The sequence below is a fragment of the Pristis pectinata genome, chromosome 2 (genome assembly GCF_009764475.1).
Source record: "Pristis pectinata isolate sPriPec2 chromosome 2, sPriPec2.1.pri, whole genome shotgun sequence".
NCBI lineage: Eukaryota > Metazoa > Chordata > Chondrichthyes > Rhinopristiformes > Pristidae > Pristis > Pristis pectinata.
The window spans coordinates 118,213,905-118,228,248 of NC_067406.1; the positions used below are offsets into that span (position 1 = coordinate 118,213,905).

Sequence of the window (14,344 nt, forward strand, 5' to 3'; positions counted from 1 at the left end):
TGGGCGCTTACTATGTTGTAGATTTTTAATGATTCCATGACTTGTGTGGCACAAAATATGCTTGCCACTCATCTGTCTTAGCTGAATGTTGTTCAGGTCTTGCTGCAGACTAGTAAAGAATGAGACAAAGTTTAGAAACGGATAAGAATTTAACTTCAGGCAACATGAAGACAAGTTTGAGAAGAAGGGTGATGGATACAGGACTGAAGGTGTTGTATGTTCATGAAATAACGTAGATGAGTTCACAGCGCAGTTAGAAATTGACAGGTATGACATTGTGGGCATCATAGAGTTGTGGTTGAAAGAAGATCACAGTTGGGAGCTAAACATCCAAGGATACATATCCTATCAAAAAGACAGGCAGGTGGGCAGAGGGGGTGGGATGGCTCTGTTGGTAAAAAAAAATGAAATGAAATCCTTCGCAAGAAGTGACATAGGATCAGAAGATGTAGAATCCTTGTGGGTAAAGTTAAGAAACTGCAAGGGTAAAAAGACCCTGATGGGAATTATATACAGGCCTCTGAATAGTGGCTAGGATGTGGGGTACAAATTACAACAGGAAATAGAAAAGGCATGTAAAAAGGGAAATGTTACAGTGGTCATGAGGGATTTTAATATGCAGGTAGATTGGGAAAATCAGGTTGGTACTGGATCCCAAGAGAAGGAATTTGTAGAATGCCTACGAGATGGCCTTTTAGAGCAGCTTGTGGTCGAGCCCACTAGGGAAAAGGCAATTCTGGATTTGTTGTTGTGCAATGAACCAGATTTATTTAGAGAGATTAAGGTAAAGGAACCCTTAGGAGACAGTGATCATAATATGATAGAATTCACCCTGCAGTTTGAGAAGGAGAAACTAAAATCAGATGTATCGGTATTACAGTTGAGTAAAAGTAATTACAGAGGCTTGAGAGAGGAGCGAGCCAAATTTGATTGGAAGGGGACCCTAGCAGGGATGACAGTAGAGCAGCAATGGCAGGAGTTTCTGGGAGTAATTTGGAAGACACAGGATCAATTCATCCCAAAGAAGCAGCATTCTACAGGGAGGATGAGGCAACTGTGGCTGACAAGGGAAGTCAAAGACAGCATAAAAGCAAAAGAAAGGGCATACAATATTGCAAAAATTAGTGGGAAGCTAGAGGATTGGGAAGCTTTTAAAAACCAACAGAAGAAACCAAATAAAAAAGCAATAAGGGGAGAAAAGATGAAATATGAAGGTAAGCTAGCCAATAATATAAAAGTGGATACCAAAAGTTTTTTCAGATATATAAAGAGTAAAAGAGAGGCAAGTGTGGAAATCAGACTGCTGGAAAATGATGCTGGAGAGATAATAATGGGGAACAAAGAAATGGTAGATGAACTGAATAAGTATTTTGCGTCAGTCTTCACTGTGGAAGACACCAGCAACGTGCCAGAAATTCTCAAGAGAGTCAGGGGGCAGAAGTGAGCGTAGTTGCTGTTACTAAGGAGAAGGTGCTTGGAAAACTGAAAGGTCTGAAGGTAGGTAAGTCACCTGGACTGGATGGACTATACCCCAGGATTCTGAAAGAGGTAGCTGAAGAGATTGTGGAGGCATTAGTTGTGATCTTTCAAGAATCACTAGAGTCAGGAATGGTTGGGGAGGACTGGAAAATCATAAATGTCACTCCATTCTTTAAGAAGGGAGGGAGGCAAAAGACAGCAAATTATAGGCCAGTTAGCCTGACTTCAGTGGTTGATAAGATGTTGGAGTCCATTATTAAGGATGGAAGCTCATGATAAAATAGGCTGAAGTCAGCAAGGTTTCCTTAAGGGGTGCTCTTGCCTGACAAATCTGTTGTAATTCTTTGAGGAAGTAACCAGCAGGATAGACAAAGAAGAGTCAGAGGATGTTGTTTACTTGGATTTTCAGAAGGCCTTTGACAAAGTGCTGCACATGAGGCTGCTCAACAAGATAGGAGCCTGTGGTATTATAGGAAAGGTATTAGCATGGATAGAAGATTGGCTGACTGGCAGAAGGCAAAGAGTGGGAATAAAGGGGGCCTTTTCTGGTTGGCTGCCGATAACTATTGGTATTCCGCAGGGGTTGGTGTTGGGTCCGCTACTTTTCACGTTACATGTTAATGACCAGGATGACAGAATTGATGGCTTTGTGGCTGAGAGTGCGGATGATACAAAGATAGGTGGAGGGGAAGATAATGTTGAGAAAGCAGGGAGTCTGCAGAAGGACTTGGACAGGTTGCGAGAATGGGCAAAGAAGTGGCAGCATATGGAAGGGTATGGTCATGCACTTTGGTAGAAGGAATAAACACGTAGACTATTTTCCAAATGGGGAGTAAATTCAGAAATCAGAAGTGCAAAGGGACTTGGGAGTCCTAGTGCAGGATTCCCTAAAGGTTAACTTTCAGGTTGAGTCAGTGGTAAGGAAGGTAAATGCAATGTTAGCATTCATATTGAGAGGACTAGAATATAAAAACAAGGAGGTAATACTGAGGCTACAGTGTTATATCCTGCTACAGTATTCTTCCGAAACTGGGACAGCCACCATAGTTTCCACTGGAAAGGTTGCCTGTAATCTGAATCTCTCTCTCTAGCCAAAATCCACAATTTGAAAAGTATCACCAGTGGCCTTCCACTGTTGGTAAGTTCATTCCCTTTCAGCTGCCCTGCAGAAAGTGTGAAATTATGCATTCTAAAAGACAAAAAAAAGGGAGAAGCACAAAGTAATAAGAGGAAGAGAGGGAGTAGGATCACACAGATAATAGAGAGTATATTGTCTGACTTCCTACAAACAGCACTGTTGGTGATCCACTAACTTTAAAATTTTTGTTCATTCTATTTAGTTAACCAGCAACAAAATTACTTCAAATATCAAATTAGACACTTGTATAGCCAATAATGGGTCCATTAGCATTTAGTGAAGTGTGAACTGTTGTTTAAAATACTATAAACATTAATCACAACAGGCAGATGAGAAATGGGGTACAGAAATCTATTTAAGCAAAACATTTAAATTAAAAAGATAAATTTAAAGTAAGTGGTCCCAGTGATGATTTCTTCAAAAAAGTATAAAATGAATACTCTTTGTTGGTCTCTGTACAAACTGGTAAAAGCTGAATATCTTATTACAAGAATTAATTTGTTCAGTTACAAAATATTCAAATAGTGCAGTGGATTAACAGCATTTTTTTAACCTCAAAATTTCAGTGAACACATTTCTAACTGATGGGGTGTAACCCTCTACATCAATTCAGTCTAATCCAACTAGTTGATATAAACAAAACAAATTGGACCATATATTACAACTCTCATTCTGAATCTTTAGAATCAAGGCCAAGCCATTTCTTACAAAAACTTCTTTGGAAATACTGTACTTCAGTTAGCAGTGCCTGAAGTGGACGCAGGTAAATAAGAGCCAAGTTAGATTCCACTTGCCTACTTTAACTGATCTATATACTGCCACGAGAGCAGCTGGCATGTCTGACGAGGAAAAGGGGTTAGGGTGGGAAGAATAAAGGGAATGTCTGTGATAGTGTATTGATCAAGAGAAAAAGGATACCACAGATTAGTGTTGATAAGCAACTGATTGATAAAGACAGCTCAGCTGTATGGAGGAGGCATAAATAACAATAGAACAGTGGAGAAACAAAAAACCCAAACACAAACAAAGTAATGCCGGAACTGTGAGATACAGGACACAGCAGTGGCTATAAATCTGATATAAAGAATGATGTTGGAAAATCCAAATAAGTCAAACAAAATCTGTGGAGAAAGCCACACTAAGTTACATCAGAATTGGCCAGTGATTGAAAAGAGAAAAAAGAACACAAAGAGGGAAACAGAGCCAGTACTTAAGGTCCATGACCCCACATTGTGGAAGGCTACTGATCCAAAATTGACCCTGCTTTCCTCCCTACAGATGCTGCCCCACCCAGCAAACACACTCACCATTTCTTGTTCTTACATTAGAGCAGGACCACTGGTGGACTTTTTCAGCATTCTCCTTTATTTCAGGTTTCCAGCAACTGCTGGGTTCTGTATCTTACAGATCCAGCATGGCTTATTTTGTTTCTCTTCTCCAACAGCCGCCACCAAACTGTGTTCTCCCATCTTCCTTTGGTCTCCACCCTATCAAAAACATTCCCTTTGTTCTCTCTAACTTCCCCCTTCTATGTAACTTAAAACATGCCTGTTTTCTAAATTTTCCTGTGCCTCTCCAAAAGCCTCTTGATCACCACTGTCGTATCTTCTTCCACTATCACCCCGGCAGTATGTTCCTGACACTACCACTCTCTTTGTGAAAAAAAACTTGCCCTGCACATCCCCTTTAAACTTTCCCCCTTTTACTTTAAAGCTATGCCCTCTAGTATTCAACATTTCTACACTGGGATAAAGATTCTGGCTGTCTATCCTGCCTATGGCTCTCATAATTTTATACACTTCTATCAGGTCTCCCTTCAGCCTCTAATGCTCCAGAGAAAACAAATCTGTTTGTCCTATCTCTCCTTATTCCAGGCAGCATCCTAGTAACCTCTTTCCTCTCCAAAGCCTCCACATCGTTCCTGTAATGGGGCGACCAGAACTGCATGCAATACTCCAAGCGCAGCCCAATCGAAGTTTTATACAACTGCAACATGACTTCCTGACTCTTGTACTCTATACCCCTAGCGACGAAGGCAAGCATTCCATATTTCTTCTGTACCACTCTATCTACTTGCATTGCCACTTTCAGGGAGGTATAGACTTGGACCCCAAGATCCCTCTGTACATCAGTGCTATTAAGGGCCCTGCCATTAACTGTATACTTTCCCCTTACGTTTGACTTCCCAAAGTGCAAAACCTCATGCTTGCCTGCATTAAAAGCCATCTGCCATTTCTCCACCCATATCTGTAACTGATCTATTTCCTGCTGTATCCTTTGATGATCTTCTTCACTGTTTGCAACTCCACCAATGTTTGTGTCATTTGTAAACTTACTAACCAACCCATTTACATTTATGTCCCAGTCATTTATATATAATCACAAACAATAGAGGTGCCAGCACTGACCCTGCGGAAATGGAAACTACTGGCTGACTGAATTGTTAAACATATGGAATAAAGTGCAGAACACTAAATTGTTCCTGTTGTATAGGTGAGAAACTAAATCTTGGGGGGGAAGATTAAAATGAGATGAGTGTTGGATTAGTGTAAATGGATACTTGATGGTTTCAAACAGACTCAGTGGGCTGTAAGGCCTGTTTCCACACTGCATCCATCTATGACAGCCTCCATTGTTCAGAGATAAAAATAGATTCGAGATAGGTTGCAGTACCGCTAAAGATCTACATTTACATTACAATGCCAGCATTAATCGTGGAAACCCGTATAGTGAGATAGATTCCTCTTGTCAAGTTTATTTTTACACATGAAGCACTTATGCACCAATTTATTTATGTTCTTAACACCTATTTCCATCAACCATAGGTAAAATTAACAAATTAACACTAGACCATAACATTATCATGCTGGTGCAGTTCACCGCAAGAATAGACGCATAGCTGTTAATTTAAAATAGTAAAACACTAAGGTTTTTGGTACATTTCTAAGTCAGTGACTATTATCCGAAAAAAATGTATGAATTTTGTTGCACTGGGATGCATGTTGTTGAATAACTGAACTATAAAGATCACTACCTGCATCATTATTTAAGTCACACCTTAAGGTATTCATTTGTATGCTGTATATTAGTGTCTGTGGCTCTTTGTCTCACTTCAGACCATAAGCCTGCAGAGAAAATGAAAATCTCTCTAATGATTCAAAAGCATTTCTTTCATTAGTTGACAGTCATTTTGTTACAGGAAAAGGGAGACTTCTGTTTAACCACTTATCTCTTACAGTGTGCCTGAAGGCAAATAAGTGCTTTATTTTGATAAACATCTATGCATTTCAGTCAAGTTCCCATGGTTTTGTGCAGCTCACCAGACTATTGCATACCACAGTCACAACTTCCAGTTCCATGACCCTGCAACTTTGCCTCCTACATCATAGTTTGAATTTTTTATTGAAGATGTCATTTTCTATATTTAATCAGAGCTTGTGTGCTAGCTTCCTTGATTTATTAATTTCCTCTGCTTCTCCATAAACAATCCCTACTCAAATGCATTTCCTTGTTTCCCTTTGAGGCCCCTGGTTATCAAAGGAATGTTTCTAGTCACACAATACCCCAGGGCAAGGAACATCCCACAAGGGACTCCCACATCCTCTAAAAAAGAAATCTAATTATATTAATACAAACACTGTACTAAATATTCCACGTTTTCTCTTCCACCACCCCCCAGTTTTCTTGTAGTTCTTGAGGAAAAAATCCTCAAGACTAAAACCTCTATTAGCAGTACATCAGAAAGATTAAAAAAATACATGACCATTGAAAATTTTGTGTGGGGCTGTCTGAGAAGTTGGGACTAACCAGGATTTACTGTTCAAAATGTAATAACCCCTGACAGTCCTGATGCAGGGTCTCGACCAGACATATCGACTACCCCTTTGCCTTCACAGGTGCTGCTTGGCCCACTGAGTTCTTCCAGCAGTTTATTTTTTGCTTATAACTCCTGACAAACTGAAATATCTTGCTGGACCTATAAAATATAACCCATAAAACAAATAGTGCAAACACAATGAAGTAAGCATCTTCTGCACCACCCATGTTAATTTAATAGGATTATACTCTTCCTTACCAAATTCACTCCTTATATAGTCTCGCATGCTGCAAACGTCCAGTTATGCTCAAAGCGTTTTCCTAAGAAATAATTTTCAAGGGTGGCATTGTGGATACATTCGTGGAATTGTAATCCAGGGTAAAAAAAATCCGGAGATGCGAGTCCAAAGCCTACCTCAGCAATGTTGTGGAATTTAAAATCAGTTCATTAAAATGATCTGTAATTTACAAAACAATAGTCTCAGTAATGATGACTATTAAACTACCAAACTATAATAAAAAAAGGATGAAATCTGTCACCCTTAACTCGTCTGGCTGATTTATGACTCCAGACCTAAAAGACTGCGGTTTACTCTTAACTGCCCTCTAAATTCAGCCGCACAGTAGTGCAACTAGTAGAGTCCTTGTCTCACAGCGCCAGAAACCCGGGTTCAACCCTGACCTCGAGTCACTATGACACCATGAGTTTCCTCAAGTACTTTTCTCCAGGGTTCAATCCTGATCTCAAGTCCCTGTGACCTTATGGGTTTCCTCCCACATCCTGGTTGGTAGGTTTAATAGTGAATTAGTGAATTGTAGAATCATTAGGGGGAAGGGGGATTTGAAGAGAATGTGGGGAGAATAAAAATAGGGATTAAAGTAGGATCAGCAGAGAATGGGTGGTTGATGGTTGGAGCAGACTCAATGGGCTGAAGGGCCTGTTTCGGCGCGGTATCTCTCCGAGGCTCTAAAATAGTTTGGCAAGCAGTTCAGAAGTGTCAGGCACTATGTTAAAACAGTAAGAAGATAAAACCAGATGGACCGCCCAGTATTACCCCAGACATTAAAGTCTGTAAAGTGGGCCCAAGCCCAGTCCACCATGCAAAATCCTCCTCACAAACATCTGGGGACAATTTATATTGCGAGAGCTTTTCACAGGTCAATCAAAAACAGCCTAATGTAGTTGTACTCACAGAAATTTGCCTTATAGAAAATGTGTTTATCCATCACAGTATTCCATGCGCAGGACAGATAGATCAGTGGTGATGGTACAGTGGCATTCATATGGAGTCACCATCAACCCTGGACTCCATGAAGTCTCACAGCATTGAGTCAAACACAGGCCAGGAAACTGCCTCCTGATTATCACTTACTGAGCTCTCTCAACAGTGAAACATTTTTTCCTTTTATGTTGATCGACACTTGGAAGAAACACTGAAAGTAGCTGGAGCGCATAACGTTTTCTGGGTGGGGGACATCAACATTACCTCCATCCCTGACTGAGCTCACTTGGTCCTGAAAGGCATTGCTGTCAGATTTGGTCTGTGGCTGGTAGCAAGTGAATCAACACATGGGGTAAACTATCTTGATCTTATCCTCACCAATCTACCTCTCGCAGGTATATTTGTCCATGTGCATATTAGTGGAAGTGACAACTGCACAATAATTATACAGAGATAAAGTCCTGTCTTCAAAATAAGGATACCCCCCACATTGCATGACAGGGTCATCATATTAAATGGAATAGACTTGGAAATGGAATAGCAACAATGGCTCATCAACAGCAGCGACAAAATGCATCATGGTCCAGCATATCACTCACTCTATTAGAGACATGAGAGACTGCAGATGCTGGAACCTGGAGCAAAGAAAACCAAACTGTTGGAGCAAACTATTGGTCAACCAGCATCTGTGGAGGCAAAGGGATCGTTGACAGTTTGGGTTCAGATCATGCATTAGGAATCCACTGGACTGGATTTACCAAAAGCTATGAGATTGACAAGATATTACATATACTGCTGCAGATTTATAATCCAGAACTAGCCATAAATCTAGCCAACTGTTTGAGTACAAATGTCTAATAATGTGGAAAACTACCCAAATATTGTCAAGTATACCAAAATTGTCATGTCCAAAATAAGAAAGGCAAAATCCAATTCAGCTAATTTTTACTACCCAATCAGTCTATTCTCAATCGTCAGCAAAGTGATGGTAGGTATCATTGATCTGTGCCCAGACATGGTTTTGCCACAACCACTTTTGAGGAGTCACTTTTGGCTGAGAACAGCATCATGGAGCCCTGATATCAATGGGCATCAATAGGAAAATACGCCAATGTATGAGTCATACATTGCACAAAGAGAAATGGCTGTGGTCGGTTGAAGTCCCATAGTAGCACAGTTGAAAAGCCACTGCTTTACAGTGCCAGAGACTGTCTAAGTGGAGTTTGCATGTTCTCCCTTTGACTGTATGGACTTCCTCTGGGTGCCCTGGTTTCCTCCCACATCCGAAAGACATGTGGGTTGGTCCAATAGGCCACTTTAAATTGTTTGTGTGTAGGTGTGTAGCAGAATCTGGATGTAGTTATTGAGAATGTGGGGAGAATAGAAAATGGGATTAATGTAGGACTGGTGTAAATGGGTGGTTGATAGTGGGTGTGGACTCAGTGAACTGAAGGGCCTGCTTCCATCCTCTCTCTCCATGACTCTACAACTCTATCCTGCCGTGACGATGTCACAACACGAGTTCCTCAGGCCAGTGTCCTGGGACCAATTATCTCTAAGATGCTTCATCAATGACGTTCCTTCCATGATGTGGTTGGATGTTTGCTGATGACTGCACAATGTTCTTTTCCACTCACAACTCATCAGAAAATGAAACAGTGCACACCTGCATGCAGCAATATTTAGACAACATTTAGGCATGGGCAATTAATAGGACATGCCCCTCTTCCACAAGACTGAATTATACCAGCTACACTTGATATTAAATGGCTACAGAATACCAATATTCTTGGTCCAATGGAAAGCAGCATCTGTTTTTTATAATTATAAATAATGTAAGTTAAAATTCTCATCATGTTCAAATCTCGCTATGGACTTGCCCTCCTTATTTAGATAAACTCCAACAGTTTCTACAAGCCATTCTTTTTGCACATATCCAATTTTCTTCTCTCCTCTACTGCTGGCCTTACTTAATACGTTGGTTGTACAGGCTTCTAGGGAATTGCCCAAGACCTGGTGCTGCCTAGAGCCAGTGGCCAAATGGTGGTGAATCAAACAGACCCTTGGGAGTTGATTCAAGTAGCCCCTTGGGAGTTGATTCAAGTAGCCAAATTCTGGGTGTCTTGATTCACATTCTGAATCTGGGAAAGGTGATGCCTTCACCGCACTTCTCCTCTCTTTTCATTTATCTATTCTCCCAACTTCCTTGCTCTAGAATACCTCCCTTTCTTAAATTTAATTTGCTCAGTTACAAGTGCTGCTCAAACATTGTGAACATGTCTCACACCCTGGCCTTTGAGTAAGTTGTAATGCAAATCCTAATATTTTCTGCTTGAGTGGTTTTCTTCAGTTGTGAATAATAAAACGTTGTATTGTCTCCATCCCATTTCTTCATAGGGCCCTAGCCTGGAAACTGGATGCTGAGGAATACCCAATTGGGGTTGGAGAGAGAACACGATTTGTGATCCCGACCATTTCTTCCACAATGAATTCTTTCCACTAAGCCTAATGTACTCAAACTCCTAGCTGGAATTACCTAAAGGAGCAAAGTGCAGGCTAAAGGCTCAGCTGATGAACACTGATAATGAACGTTGAATTCTCCGATTTCAGGCAAACTGCTCCCACTCTGTCCCTCTTCTCTATCCTCCTGTTCTACCCAGTTCTTCTTAAACTCACAGCCCCCATGTGATGGCAGCCCCCATCACCCTGTACTCTCCCCTCCTCCATCTGTCCATCACACACACACCCATTCCCCTCCTCCACTGTTCCCATCTGCCCTCCAACTTCCTTTACTTGATTCTATGCTCCAGCTCCCACTCCTATCATATTCCATCATCAACCCTCTGTCACCTCCATCTATTACCTCTAAGCTGCTGTCACTATTTCCACTCCCCTCTCCTCCATCTACCTATCACCCTCCTCATCTGGATCCACCTATTGCTGGCTAGCTCTTGCTCCACTCCTTCCCTACACCTTTTTATACTGGTTATTTCCCCACTATCTTTCAGTCCAGGTGAAGGGCCTCGATCTGAAACATCAACTATCCATTTCCCTCCACAGATGCTGCCTGACCCATTGATTCCAGCATCTTGTTTTTTTTAAATGATAATGCACATGTTCCTTGTTAACTGATGTTAAGCTGAAAGTGGCCTAGGAAGCTGCTATTTGTCACTCTTCAACAGAAAATTGATTTCATGCAAATGCACTTCCCCTCCCCAACAACTCAGCAACATGACAAAGAAACATAAAGAACACTTATCTTTAACCTGAAGATATTTCTGTCTTGTTTATTAATGTCAAAGGGCAGTTAATTTGCATTAATCAGATGTTTTAAACAGTGATTAACTGAGAGCCCTGTTTTTAGGTTAAATTTTGTTAGGTCAAATTTTGTTAGGTCAGGATAAAGAAATTAGATGGTCTTTATGATTGGATGGAAGCCTCAATTACAGGGAGTGCCTAAATGGGCTCAAATCTATCCAAGAGTAGTGATTTATTTTTAAGTTAAAAAAGTGTTTCTTTTTGGTATTAATGCATGTATTAAATAATAATTTCCCTTCATGTTAAACATGCATAATATCTGAGCTTCACAGGCTATTCTGGACTACGTCACTTTTTAACTTCATGGCTTAAGGCTTCAAAAAACATATACATGTTGATCAGGATTTAAAGGAAGATGAGATGGATTTAAATGTGCTTTTTGTATGGCTTAATTGAATGATACTGGCTCAACACTAACTCTGTTGGGGGTTACTATAAATTACTGTTTGAAATAGATACATTACCATACTCTTAACCTAAGTAGTACCCTGCCAAGGCATGAACACCTGAACAAGAACAGATGAAACATTGAGAGCTTTGCCAGACCAATGCAGACTGTATTACTGGCTGACATTAGAACAACTGCGACTGATAAAATGTGGTGGTTTACAAATTAGTGGGAGCTAGAATCCTAATGATTGCAATTAAATCTTATATTCAGATGGGAATATAAATATGTGAACCCTTAAAAGGCAGAATTATAAAAAGCTTCAAAAAAAAAGGAAAAAGTCTAAACATCAAAATGTCAAAAATAACATTGGAGCAGCAGGGAGGCCACTTCGAGAAGAAAATGAATTTCATTCTATTGTCCCTCTGCAGTAACCTCTAAATTCACCTTTGCAGCACACTATAATTTTTCGTTAATAAATAATACAGCAGATCAAGATTACTTTGGTGCCTTTTCACACGGATCATGAAACTTGTTCTTCAATTGCCATATCAAGTTTGTGTTGGCAGTTGCTAGTGTCTAACATTAGTGCATAGGTAGTAGTTTAAATTTGGTCTTTGTAATTTCATCATTTGTCCCTGGTTCTTAGATTGCCCTGGGTCCATGTGTAAAGTAGTGGATAAAGCTCAGTTTTAAGTTTCATGTGCAAAATCTAGAAAGCATTTAGGATAGGAATGAAGACCATTTAAAAAAAACACTTGCCCCACTACTCACTATGCTACGTCACAACAATTTTAATTAAACAACAACTAACATACAACAGTACAGCACAATACAGGCCCTTCAGCCCACAATGTTGTGCCGATCTTCAAACCTCGCCTAAGACTATCTAACCCCTTCCTCCCACATATCCCTCTATTTTAAATTCCTCCATATGCTTATCTAGTAATCTCTTGAATTTGACCAACGTACCTGCCTCCACCACCACCCCAGGCAGCGCATTCCATGCCCCAACCACTCTCTGGGTAAAAAAACCTTCCTCTGATATCTCCCTTGAACTTCCCACCCATTACTTTAAAGCCATGCCCTCTTGTGCCCCTCTGCCTACCTACTGGATGCAAAGCAATTTACTTCTACATTTCCCACACTAATTCAGCAAGATCAATTTATCATAATAATGTTTTCTGTAGGACTCATTAGGAGTTCCAAATATATCCATTCCTAACCAAAGAACATTCAGGTCAATTGAAGAGCCCAAAACCTGACCAAGCTGAGATTATTAACTCAGCACAGACTATTGAGCGCATAGCTCAGTACGTGCACACTTTACTGACCAACTCAGTAGAAGTTAGCTATCTTTGGGGAAAGCTGTTTGATCCATCCTATCTGAAGCAAATGAATGATCATCCTTCAAATGGTTTAATAATTTCTTGCCTTTACTATCTTACCTAGAATTCCATTCCATTTGTTGACTTTTTTTTTTAAAATGAAGAGCTGACCAACATCAATCCTAAATAAGCTTTATAAATTGCCCTACCAATATACAGCTTACCCTGAAGTAATGTTCCATAATGACTTTTTTATGACATAACTATCTCACTATTTCCCTTCATTAGTTTTAAGACAAAATGTTGTAAGTTGACGTATTCAGTTTACAGGGCCACTGCTGGATCCCATCAGTCCCATTCCACCATTCTTATTTCCCTCCTTCCACCCTCCATTGATTCTTTTGCTACTTATCTGCATAAGTAGCAGAAGAATGCACAGCAGGCAAATAACCTTTGGAATATGGAAGTCCTGCATCGGGGGAAACCATGGGATGAATGTGGAAACTCCACAGACAACACCAGAGGTCAGGATTGAATCTGGGTACTTGGAGCCATGAGGCAGCAGTGCTAACTGCTGGACCACCATGCCATCCAGTGCATCTTCATCCTACCCAGCTTTTGAACTCTTTATCATTCAATTCTTTAACACTTAGAAACTATGATTCAATTCTTTAACACTTAGAATCAATTTTATAAATAACATCTTCTTCATCTATTCCTGCTCAGGAATTTTGTGGACTTCAATTTATTTACTATAGATGCAATAATTAGATTTATATTTGACAAGGAACTTTTAAGTTAAGCTCTGCTCAGTATCAGTTGAGTTCACTCAATCCTTAAAATGCCACTGACAAACAGCCCTTTTTAATTTGATGGCCTCTATTCTAGGTTCTAAAAGAGATGGCTGCAGAAAGAGTACAAGCGTTGATTGTGACTTTCCAACATTTCTCTAGATTTGGAATGATCACAATCGATTGGAAAGCAACAAATGTACCATTCAAGAGTGCAAACAGACCAGTTGTCTCAACATAACTGGCAAAACTGTGGAATCCATTATTAAGAAAGTGATAATACAGCACTTGGAAAAGCAAAACAATTAGGCAGAGCCAACTTTGTTCAATGAAAGGGAAACAGTGCATAATAAATTTGTAAAAATTCTTTTACAAGGAGTAGATAAGGAGAGTGAACATATTTCCAAAAGGCAGATGATAAGGCACCACATAAAAAGTTATTCCACATGATAAGGGCTCTTAGCACTGAGGGTGATATTTAATCATAGATAGGACTCAGTGATTAAGTGTCAGAAACAGAGTTGGAAATAAATAGACTATATCTTAACTTTAATATAATCATTCTGGCCTTTCAACAATTTAAAGAAGTTTTAATCTCATGGTTAAATAATAATCAAATGACAATTTACACTGTTCAAATTAGTTAAATATTTTAAGTGTTTTAAGTGCTGGCTAAAAATGTATTAATATATTTTAATTTCTTGATAGGTTTCATTTGAATTAGTTTTTTAAAGACTTATTTCTCTATGCCTAAGACAGTCAGAAATATTGAGAGTTTTTGAAGGGCTAACAGTTGTTTGACAGCCCTCTAAGCTTGGAGTGTGTTTAGCCTGTTGTCATTTTTTTCTTGCAGTTTAATTGGC

The 14,344-nt window shown here is 39.8% G+C and overlaps 1 protein-coding gene across 1 annotated transcript in view; it reads right to left on the minus strand.

Annotated features, from left to right (window-relative positions):
* The window catches only part of ankrd50 (ankyrin repeat domain 50), an 88,044-nt gene that overhangs the window by 13,888 nt on the left and 59,812 nt on the right, over window positions 1–14,344 (minus strand). The window lies entirely within an intron of this gene.